Genomic DNA, 12165 nt, shown 5'->3' with positions numbered 1-12165 from the left:
TCGCTGCTGCTTTGAGGATGCAAGTGCAGCTACAGCCCACACAATTCACAAAGACAGAAAAAAAAAGAACAATATTTTTATTGTTTGTGTAGCACACTTTGAGGGTGTCACCACCCTTTAACAGACAGACGCACGCTTGTCGCTGCTGCTTTGAGGATGCAAGTGTGGCTACATCGCACACAAGTCACAAACACATTAAAAAAATAATTTTTTATTTTTTGGAGCACTTTGAGAGTTACACCACCCTTTAACAGACAGACGCACGCTTGTCGCTGCTGCTTTGAGGATGCAAGTGTGGCTACATCGCACACAAGTCACAAACACATTAAAAAAATAGTTTTTTATTTTTTGGAGCACTTTGAGAGTTACACCACCCTTTAACAGACAGACGCACGCTTGTCGCTGCTGCTTTGAGGATGCAAGTGTGGCTACATCGTACACAAGTCACAAACACATTAAAAAAATAGTTTTTTATTTTTTGGAGCACTTTGAGAGTTACACCACCCTTTAACAGACAGACGCACGCTTGTCGCTGCTGCTTTGAGGATGCAAGTGCAGCTACAGCCCACACAATTCACAAAGACAGAAAAAAAAAGAACAATATTTTTATTGTTTGTGTAGCACACTTTGAGGGTGTCACCACCCTTTAACAGACAGACGCACGCTTGTCGCTGCTGCTTTGAGGATGCAAGAGTGGCTACATCGCACACAAGTCACAAACACATTAAAAAAATATTTTTTTATTTTTTGGAGCACTTTGAGAGTTACACCACCCTTTAACAGGCAGACGCATGCTTGTCGCTGCTGCTTTGAGGATGCAAGTGTGGCTACATCGCACACAAGTCACAAACACATTAAAAAAATAGTTTTTTATTTTTTGGAGCACTTTGAGAGTTACACCACCCTTTAACAGACAGACGCACGCTTGTCGCTGCTGCTTTGAGGATGCAAGTGCGGCTACAGCCCACACAATTCACAAAGACAGAAAAAAAAAGAACAATATTTTTATTGTTTGTGTAGCACACTTTGAGGGTGTCACCACCCTTTAACCGACAGACGCACGCTTGTCGCTGCTGCTTTAAGGATTCAGCTGCGGCTACAGCCCACACATTTCACAAAGACAGAAAAAAAAATAACAATATTTTTATTGTTTGTGTAGCACACTTTGAGGGTGTCACCACCCTTTAACAGACAGACGCACGCTTGTCGCTGCTGCTTTGAGGACAGTATCATATGCAGTGACAGTAGACTTGTCAGAAATTGATGGCACGTCCTTCAGTCCGGACCAGATGTCCAAACCAGCCCTTGACTTATGACACAGGCACACGCTTGGCGCTGCTACTATGTTGATGCACGTGCGGCTACATCGCACACAAGTCACAAACACATTTAAAAAATAGTTTTTTATTTTTTGGAGCACTTTGAGAGTTACACCACCCTTTAACAGACAGACGCACGCTTGTCGCTGCTGCTTTGAGGATGCAAGTGCGGCTACAGCCCACACAATTCACAAAGACAGAAAAAAAAAGAACAATATTTTTATTGTTTGTGTAGCACACTTTGAGGGTGTCACCACCCTTTAACAGACAGACGCACGCTTGTCGCTGCTGCTTTAAGGATGCAGGTGCGGCTACAGCCCACACATTTCACAAAGACAGAAAAAAAAAGAACAATATTTTTATTGTTTGTGTAGCACACTTTGAGGGTGTCACCACCCTTTAACCGACAGACGCACGCTTGTCGCTGCTGCTTTAAGGATTCAGCTGCGGCTACAGCCCACACATTTCACAAAGACAGAAAAAAAAATAACAATATTTTTATTGTTTGTGTAGCACACTTTGAGGGTGTCACCACCCTTTAACAGACAGACGCACGCTTGTCGCTGCTGCTTTGAGGACAGTATCATATGCAGTGACAGTAGACTTGTCAGAAATTGTTGGCACGTCCTTCAGTCCGGACCAGATGTCCAAACCAGCCCTTGACTTATGACACAGGCGCACGCTTGGCGCTGCTACTATGTTGATGCACGTGCGGCTACATCGCACACAAGTCACAAACACATTTAAAAAATAGTTTTTTATTTTTTGGAGCACTTTGAGAGTTACACCACCCTTTAACAGACAGACGCACGCTTGTCGCTGCTGCTTTGAGGATGCAAGTGCGGCTACAGCCCACACAATTCACAAAGACAGAAAAAAAAAGAACAATATTTTTATTGTTTGTGTAGCACACTTTGAGGGTGTCACCACCCTTTAACAGACAGACGCACGCTTGTCGCTGCTGCTTTAAGGATGCAGGTGCGGCTACAGCCCACACATTTCACAAAGACAGAAAAAAAAAGAAGAATATTTTTATTGTTTGTGGAGCGCACTTTGAGTGTTACACCACCCTTTAACAGACAGACGCACGCTTGTCGCTGCTGCTTTGAGGATGCAGGTGGAATCTAGATGGGATTTGGAACCGGGGACACACTACCTCCATCAATTGTCTAAATCCCACTGCACTAATGGCGGATACCGGACGCACGTCTAACACCAACATAGCAGTCAAGGCCTCAGTTATACGTTTTGCTTCAGGATGACTGCTGTCGTACTTCATCCTCATCGCTAGGGACTGTTGGAGGGTCAATTGTTTAGTAAAAGTAGTGATGTTCCTACTTCCTCTCTGGGATGATGAACAACTCCCAGCAGCAGCAACAGCACTAGGAGGAAGTGGTTCTTGATCTTTCCCTATTTTATTTTTATCGGAGAAAGTTTGGTCCTCCATTTATGTTATATTGATATATACGTGCGGCTAAAGCGCTCACAAACACAGAAAATATTTTTTTATTTTTGCTGGAGAGTAGTGCACTTTGTGGGTTACACCACCCTTTAAGAAATGAGCCAGCCGGCTCTTTACTTATGGGACACAGGCGCACGCTTGGCGCTGCTCTTTTGTTGATGCACGTGCAGCCACAGTGCACACAAGTCACAAATACAGAAAATATAATTTTTTTTGGTTTGGACTGGAGTGTACTTTGGGGGTTACAGCACCCTTTAACGGTCAAGCCAGCCAGCCAGCCCTTTACTTATGACACAGGCGCACGCTTGGCACTACTTTGTTGATGCACGTGCGGCTACTGCGCACACAATTCACAAACACAGAAAATAATTTTTTTTTGGTTTGGATTGGAGTGTACTTTCGGGGGTTACAGCACCCTTTAATGGTCAAGCCAGCCGGCCCTTTACTTATGACACAGGCGCACGCTTGGCACTACTTTGTTGATGCACGTGCGGCTACTGCGCACACAATTCACAAACACAGAAAATATTTTTTTTTTTGGTTTGGACTGGAGTGTACTTTGGGGGTTACAGCACCCTTTAATGGTCAAGCCAGCCGGCCCTTTACTTATGACACAGGCGCACGCTTGGCACTACTTTGTTGATGCACGTGCGGCTACTGCGCACACAATTCACAAACACAGAAAATAATTTTTTTTTGGTTTGGACTGGAGTGTACTTTCGGGGGTTACAGCACCCTTTAACGGTCAAGCCAGCCAGCCCTTTACTTATGACACAGGCGCACGCTTGGCACTACTTTGTTGATGCACGTGCGGCTACTGCGCACACAATTCACAAACACAGAAAATATTTTTTTTTTGGTTTGGACTGGAGTGTACTTTCGGGGGTTACAGCACCCTTTAATGGTCAAGCCAGCCGGCCCTTTACTTATGACACAGGCGCACGCTTGGCACTACTTTGTTGATGCACGTGCGGCTACTGTGCACACAATTCACAAACACAGAAAATAATTTTTTTTTGGTTTGGACTGGAGTGTACTTTCGGGGGTTACAGCACCCTTTAACGGTCAAGCCAGCCGGCCCTTTACTTAAGACACAGGCGCATGCTTGGCACTACTTTGTTGATGCACGTGCGGCTACTGCGCACACAATTCACAAACACAGAAAATAATTTTTTTTTTGGTTTGGACTGGAGTGTACTTTGGGGGTTACAGCACCCTTTAACGGTCAAGCCAACCGGCCCTTTACTTATGACACAGGCGCACGCTTGGCACTACTTTGTTGATGCACGTGCGGCTACTGCGCACACAATTCACAAACACAGAAAATTATTTTTTTTTTGGTTTGGACTGGAGTGTACTTTCGGGGGTTACAGCACCCTTTAACGGTCATGCCAGCCGGCCCTTTACTTATGACACAGGCGCACGCTTGGCACTACTTTGTTGATGCACGTGCGGCTACTGCGCACACAATTCACAAACACAGAAAATAATTTTTTTTTGGTTTGGACTGGAGTGTACTTTCGGGGGTTACAGCACCCTTTAACGGTCAAGCCAGCCGGCCCTTTACTTATGACACAGGCGCACGCTTGGCACTACTTTGTTGATGCACGTGCGGCTACTGCGCACACAATTCACAAACACAGAAAATTATTTTTTTTTTGGTTTGGACTGGAGTGTACTTTCGGGGGTTACAGCACCCTTAACGGTCAAGCCAGCCGGCCCTTTACTTATGACACAGGCGCACGCTTGGCACTACTTTGTTGATGCACGTGCGGCTACTGCGCACACAATTCACAAACACAGAAAATATTTTATTTTTTTAGCACTTGGGGGGAGCACCCCTGATGGACAGAGCACCCCCTGGACAACACTACAGCACCCCTTTAGGACTGGGACACTGCACAGGACTTTGGAGTGGACACAGCCCCTATGGAGAACTGACTGCACAACACAGTCCAGCCAGCCCCTATGGACTTTGAAGTAGTGGACACAGCCCCTATTAACAACAGCAGATCAGCACAACACAGCCAGCCCCTATGGACTTTGAAGTAGTGGACAACAGCAGCACTACACTACACTACACTACACAGCCCTAACTCCCACCCTCCCTCTTCACTGTCCACAGCCGAGTGAGAAAATGGCGCCGACGCGGGTACCTTATATAGGATCCAAAACCCGCGAGACTCGGAAGGCGGGATGATGACGTTTTGCCTCGATTTCAGATCCGAGTCAGGCGGGAAAAGTCGAGCCTGACTCGGATTGGACTCGGATCGGGGGGGCTCGGGGGGGTTCGGATTTCAGAAATCCGAACCCGCTCACCCCTAATTTTTAGTATATAAAAGTGTCTTAAATTATACTAATACTTTTACCAATTATAGTTGGCCACACCCCCACCTCCAGTGATTGGCCACTCCCCTTTGTGGGCCTCTATTATTGCTTTCCCCTGTGGGCCCATGCTCCAGTCCGCAGCTGGGTAGGTGTATGGGAGCCTTTACTCAAGGAGTCAATGTGCCTCCTTATGTTGCATCGATGGTGGTGTGTTCCCCAGTCCCGGAGGATCTGCTCACAACACAGATAGGGGTAATGGATGTAGCAACACTTGTACAGTCCGTCACACACTATTTCAGGCGGGGAATCTGTTAGCAGCCATTAGCATATTTTCGCACATAAATTGTAAGCGTGATCGCTGCTGCAAATGCAATAACGTACAGCTCTGAATCAGGCCCAATGCAAGGCCAGAGTAGGAGCTGGATAAGGGGAATGCTGCTATGGGCGGGTAACTGAATTGGGGTGGTAAGGTGAGGAAATGTTAATGATGTAAGATGTGTGTCACTCCGTTTGGGATAAGAGTTTAGGAATGGAACAATTGTTCTGAGTTCCGCGAGACATAGGAACTTGTAAGGTTCCTGAGAGATATAGGGCCTGATTCAGACCCACTCGCGAGCGGCTGTCCGCTCACAAGTGGGTCGATGGTCTGCACTGAACATGCGCACGACGGAGGGAGCTCCGTCGTGCGCATGCGCCAGACACGACGAGCGAAGGACTTTCCTTCGCTCGTTGTGTCCGATCAAAGGGGGCGTGCTGTCAATGTTGATTGACAGCACGCCCCCTTTGGTGGGCGTGCCTCCCTGACGGGGGCGTTCCCACGGGAACGCCTCCCGTCAGAAGCCGGCCCACTGACATCACTAGTGATGTCAGTGGGAGTGATTTTGGCTCTGATAGAGCCAAAATCACTCCGGAGCTTGCGGTTGAAAACCTCAACCGCAGGCTCTGGCTCGCAATTTCGATGGTCGCGATGGTCACGACCATCGCGGCCATCAAAATGCACGCTCGTATAGCCTGTGGGTGGTGACCCACAGCTATACGAGCGTCCAGGAGGACGCTCCATGAAAATGGAGCCCGGCCCTCATTCAGAGCGTGCGCTCTGCTCAGAGCGTACGGCTCTGAATGAGGGCCATAGATACTGGACCTGATTCAGACCCGGTCGCTAAGTTGCGCTCGCTCTGAGTGATTTTCCCCCATCTGCGCATGCGCATAATTCGCAGTGCGCGTGCGCAAGCCAGTCTTTGCGATCTGATTTTGGTTGCTCATAAGCCACTATCAGGTCGCTGCTTTGAGTGACAGATAGTGCCGTTTGTGGGTGATAACTGGGGAAGGTGCTTGTGAACAGGGGAGTGATGTTGCGGACACAGGCATGTCAGGCCGCCAAAACGCAGTTTAAAGGGCGTGCATAATTAGCAAAGTAGCGTCATTGTACACGTCACCTCCATGTATTTCAGCCAGCACTGATCGCAGTGCTTGCGGCGGGTTAAGACAACCTCGAGGGCTGCGAGCAGCTCCGATGGCTCTCGATTGTCCCGATTAATCCTACATTTCCCAGAGATGATGTGTGTTGCGAGTGGCAAGGGGGCGTCTTTATATACTTGCGAGCACACTTTGCCGTAGCTCACTAAAACATAGAGGGCGTCCTTACGCGACGCAGTGCAAGCACTTTATTTAAATATCTGGCCCCTTTTTGCCAGCGAGCATCCGCAACTTGCGAGCGGGTCTGAATGAGCTCCACAGCTTGATAAATGTTCTGAAAGAGAAGGTATTAAGTTTATGAAGCAGTGATAACCCCTTTGCCCTCCATTGCTTATACCTATACCTTTCTCTAGTGTTACATATATAGGGGACCAGAGAGGCCTAGCTGGATCCCCTCCAGGTGAAATGTCTATCTGCATACACATATCACTGGTACCCGTCCGTGGCAGACCGCTGACTGATAAATGACAGAGAAACTGCATTCTATATTGCTCCTATACAGTATGCTTGCTCAGTGTCTGACTGGGGCATGAAGGGCCCACCGGGGGAATGCAGTGATAGGGGCCCATACTTATGGGTGTGGCCAGCCTCCAGAGGGGTCTGGGCCCCTTTAAATATATACATATATACTAGGGATGAGCGGGTTCGGTTCCCTGAGAACTTGCGAGCCGGAGCCTGCGGTTGAGGTTTTCAACCGCAAGCTCCGGAGTGATTTTGGCTCTATCAGAGCCAAAATCACTCCCACTGACATCACTAGTGATGTCAGTGGGCCGGCTTCTGACGGGAGGCGTTCCCATGGGAACGCCCCCGTCAGGGAGGCACGCCCCCAGCACGCCCACCAAAGGGGGCGTGCTGTCAATCAACATTGACAGCACGCCCCCTTTGATCGGACACAAAGAGCGAAGGACTTTCCTTCGCTCGTCGCGTCTGGCGCATGCGCACGACGGAGCTCCCTCCGTCGTGCGCATGCTCAGTCCATAACATCGACCCACTTGCGAGCGGACAGCCGCTCGCGAGTGGGTCTGAATCAGGCCCAATGTTTGATATTCTTTATTTACACCACACCACACAATCAACCCGCCACCCACCGCCACCAGGGGTGGCGGGGATAGCCCCGGGCTATCAGCCTGGGCCTGGGGTGCCCTGGAGAGGGTGACTCCTTTATTGGGGGGGTCCCCAGCTCTCCAGGGATCCCCGGCCTGGGCTGACTAGCGGTCAGGGCTGATGCTGCGGCTGGGGGCCCCGGTGAAAGGGCTCCCCTGGCTGTGGCATCAGCCCCCCGCTAGAAAAAGTCCAGTGCTGGTTCTGGAACATACAGGGGAACCCTACTAATTTTTTTCCCCTGTATTTCCAGAACCAGGACTGGATCAGAGCCCAGAGCTGGTTGCGCAGAATACGGGGGACCCCTACGTCGTTTGTCCCCCGTATTTTGGCAACCAGCGCTGGTTCTGACTAGCCCGGTGCTGGTTGTGCTTAAGTACTTGGGACCCCTACGTCGTTTGTCCCCTGTATTTAAGCACACCCAGCACTGGGTTACTAATGCCCGGGGCTGGTTGCTCTTTTTTGGGGGGGGTGCACGCCATTTTTTTCTTTTTTTACACAGGTTTTTTTTTTTTTTTTTTTACCACAGCAGCACAGACGGGTCTCACGGACCTGTCATTGCTCTGTGCCAATCACACAGATGCATGTAGCACGGATCTCCCGGGTTCGTGCTACATGCAAATGGGCACCATAACACTGATTGGCTTCCTGTCTGCCACTGCAGTGCCACTCCTAGACGGGCCACGTGTTTGTGCCGCCCACTTGTGTCGCTTAGCATAGTCATCCAGCTACCTCGGTGCAACCTTTTGGCCTAAAAACAATATTGTGAGGTGTGAGGTGTTCAGAATAGAGTGGAAATGAGTGGAAATTAATGTTATTGGGGTTATTAATAGCGTAGGAACAAAAAAAGGCCCATTTTATGTGATTTTAGCATTTTTTTTTATTTTTTAAGAAAAAATCCAGATCCAAAACACAAAACCCAGAACCCAAAACACGGAAGGGTGGTTTTGGCAAAACCAATCCAGATCCAAAACACGAAGAAAGATCCAGATCCAAAACACGAAAAATGGCCGGTGCACACCCCTAATATATACATATATATAGTAAATACTGTGTGATAATGTACCAGATTAATAACAGCAGTGCATTGTAGAAAATACACCATAGTCCTGTGCAGTATACAGGAATTCTGTAACCTGATCCCTAAAGAAAGGGGTGGGGCCTCAGGCACTGGGGCCCACCGGGGGTTTCCCCTGTACCCCTGTGGGCCAGTCCGACCCTGTGCTTGCTACAATGTAGCTATCTTACTGTATGAAAAGGGATGTGGGAGCACAAACTTTTCAATACATGAAAAACTAAATGTATTTTACCTAGTAACCTATGCACTTTAATTTGAGCCCTAAGGATCTTTAAATCCTTACCTTTGCGCAACATATGTAGGTAACATCAGATACAGTGAGAAAGAGGGGAAGGTTTGGCAAAAGTAAAACCATATAAACAAAAAGGTGTGAGATGAACAAAATATACGAGTTTCAGAACATTGACAACTTTCACGCCCTATTGTGCTATAAGAACTGTCCTCCTGTATTCCTGTAGTTACTGGGGGGATAGTCTCCTTCAAATCACAATTCATATCGGTTCTTAAACATTTTAATTGAGTACACTCTATTTCCAAACATGGGGCCTCATTCAGCAAGGTTCGCAGTTGCCAATACGCACGCAATCGACCGATTGTTGCGTTCTGCGCATGCGTATACATCGCAGTTGGGATGCGTGAACCGGCCACTGCGTTCGGGACTGCGATCGCAGTGACTACGCAGACCCATCGCAGAGTGATTGACAGAAAGTGCCGTTTGTGGGTGGTGACGGGAAGGTTTGTCTGAATGCCGTTACATGGGCGTGCATAAATTAGCCACTGTGATGCCATATGCAGCCTGAGGCCTCATAGCATGCGAGGAAGTTAGCAATTTCTGAGTAAGGTCTGAGCTTGTGCAAGTGTCCGTGAGGCTGCGATGGTACTCGATTGTACCGATGGTTTCGCAGTCTTGCTAAACATTATAGATGTGTGTAAGGTAACGTGGCATCCTTATGTTGTGCTGCGATGGCGTAGCGATCGCAATGGATAAGCATACTATCGGAGTTGAACTGCATGCGTAATCGCTATTGCATTCACATTTGTGATCCGTAATGAATAAGGCCCATTGTATTCATCGTGTTCCTCTCCATATGTCATCTGATCTAAGGCCTGACTAAGACGAATGCAATGCAGCTGTATCTGCAATTGTTTTGCACCGAGCATGCGCCCGAGATGAACATATGTATATTTGCCAATCTGCTGACTTTACAGAGTAGCATGGGGGTCATCCAGATCTACATTAAATGGGTGTGACTGGGCAGCAGCGGTGTATTTGCACTTAGAATAGTTCAGACTAGGGATGGCCATCAGTGGATTAACCATCGATGGTACCATTGGCGGTTTACCTCGATGGTAACACACACGATGGTCATCTCTGCTCTATTATGTACTGGCAGCAGACCAATCAGAGGTGAGGGCTTCATGAGTCATGTCGGGAGGCTCTGTATCCCGATGCCAAGTAGAAAGAAAAAAGAACATCAGGGGGCTCTGGGCCTGATTCAGACCCGGTCGCAAGCGCTGAGCGCTCGCAACCGGGTCGATGTTTGCCCACTGGGCATGCGCACGATGGAGCCGGCTCCGTCTTGCGCATGCGCAAGATCCGGCTAGCGACGGGTGCTCTGTCGCTCCGGGTCTCGCACCAAAGGGGGCCAGCTGTCGATGGTGATTGACAGCTCGTCCCGTTTGGTAGGCGTGGCCGGGGAGTGGCTTCACAAACGGAGGCGTTCCCAAGCGAACACCTGCCGTTTGTGGACGGCCCCACTGACATCACCAGTGATGTCAGTGGGAGAGCTTCCAGCTCTATTAGAGCCAGAAGCTCTCTGGGGCTTGCGGTCACGAGACCCTACCACAAGGGTCTCGTCGCAAACCCGATGGTGGCGAGGGTCTTGACCATCGCGACCATCATCCTGGCCGCTCGCAATAGCTGTGGGTGGTCACCCACAGCTGTGCGAGCGGCCAGGAGGCCGTACAAAAAAAACAAAAAACGCCCAGATTCAGAGCGAGCGCTCTTTCAGATAGTCCGGCTCTGAATCAGGGCCTCTGTACCACCGATAGCGGAGAACCATTGGATCTCCACCATTGATGGCAAAACCATATACCATTTGTGGTTAACCATTGATGGTTGTTGCACATTGGCGGCCATCCCTATGTCAGACAGATTTTTTTGCACCATGAATAGGGTAGGTGCAAATGTGTGCCAGTAATGGTGACTGCTGCTCTCACAGTATTTTGCCAACACAGTATTCTGACATTTCTGCATATTTTTTCAACATCACACACACACCGCTTTCATGTTTCTTCATTTTGGCCAAAAGATGCCATAAAATAGCAAATGAATGATTTTTTTGATGATCTGGTCTGGCATGCGGTTTAGCAGGAGATGTTTTAGAGGACTATCTTTGCATTGTGGGCCTGATTCAGAGATGGACGCAATGCCGATGTTTACGCAGTTGAGCGATTTTCAGTGGTCTGCGCATGCATCAAGTTTCATTACCGATGTCGCTCACAGTGAGGATGTATTCGCAAAGTGACTGACAGACATGGACCGTTTGTGGGTGGCAACGAGGAGGTGGCAGCTCAAATGCAGGCGTTTTGCCACCGTTTACAGGGAATGTCTCTCCCTGTGACTGCGATCCTGTGATCCTGTACACAGTCAAAATGGCTCTAGCTTCTCAGTTCCCGCAGGAATTCTGCTCGACCATAGGGTCACTCACAAATCCGATAATCAACTGATCTGTGACCTAACTGCATTTTTGTACGCAGTCATTTGGATTTGCAAAGCCGCCAGAGGGCGGCTCAATACGAATAGCGGAGGCTGCAACATGTACATATTTTCCCGCAGCCACTGTGTACAAATTCACCATCTTAACCAATTTAATACAGTGAGATATTTTAATGCATACCTATTAAAAATATTACATTTTAAATTACCAATGTGGGTCCCAGTGCACCCGTTAAAACTACTTACTTTTCTTCTTTGTAAATGTGATTTCTATAATGTTTAAGTAGTGGGTAGCACCTCATCATGCTTTATATTTAATCTGTAGATACAGATGAACTGAGTAACAGCTAATTGGAGAGAGGACAAACGAAACTGTAAACTATAAATTACATAATAGATAGCTGGAGCGGTCAGGGCCGGCGCTACCACTAGGCAAACTTAGGCATTTGCCTAAGAGCGCCGGCCACTGCAGGGCGGTAGTGCAGACGGTATATAAGTGCCGTCCGCACTACTAGGAACAAACACACAGCCGGCAGCGCCGGCAGCTGTGTGTTTGTTTTAGCAGCCGATGAGAGTCAGACAGACTCTCATCGGCTGCTGCGCCCACTGCCGGAGCCGAGCTTCCGGCTCCCGTAGTGGCTGATGGGAGAGACATCATGACGTGTGTGTGTGTGTCTGGCGG

At 48.5% G+C, this 12165-nt stretch overlaps 1 protein-coding gene across 2 annotated transcripts in view; it reads right to left on the bottom strand.

The window, feature by feature from the left end:
• CABP2 (calcium binding protein 2) overlaps positions 1 to 12165 on the bottom strand; it is a 63985-nt gene that overhangs the window by 26117 nt on the left and 25703 nt on the right. The window lies entirely within an intron of this gene.

This window comes from Taudactylus pleione, unplaced genomic scaffold (assembly GCF_031769625.1).
Source record: "Taudactylus pleione unplaced genomic scaffold, aTauple2 ptg000136l, whole genome shotgun sequence".
Taxonomy (NCBI): Eukaryota; Metazoa; Chordata; class Amphibia; order Anura; family Myobatrachidae; genus Taudactylus; species Taudactylus pleione.
Note: the sequence above shows the minus strand (reverse complement) of the source record. Positions and strands in the feature narration are given on the sequence as shown.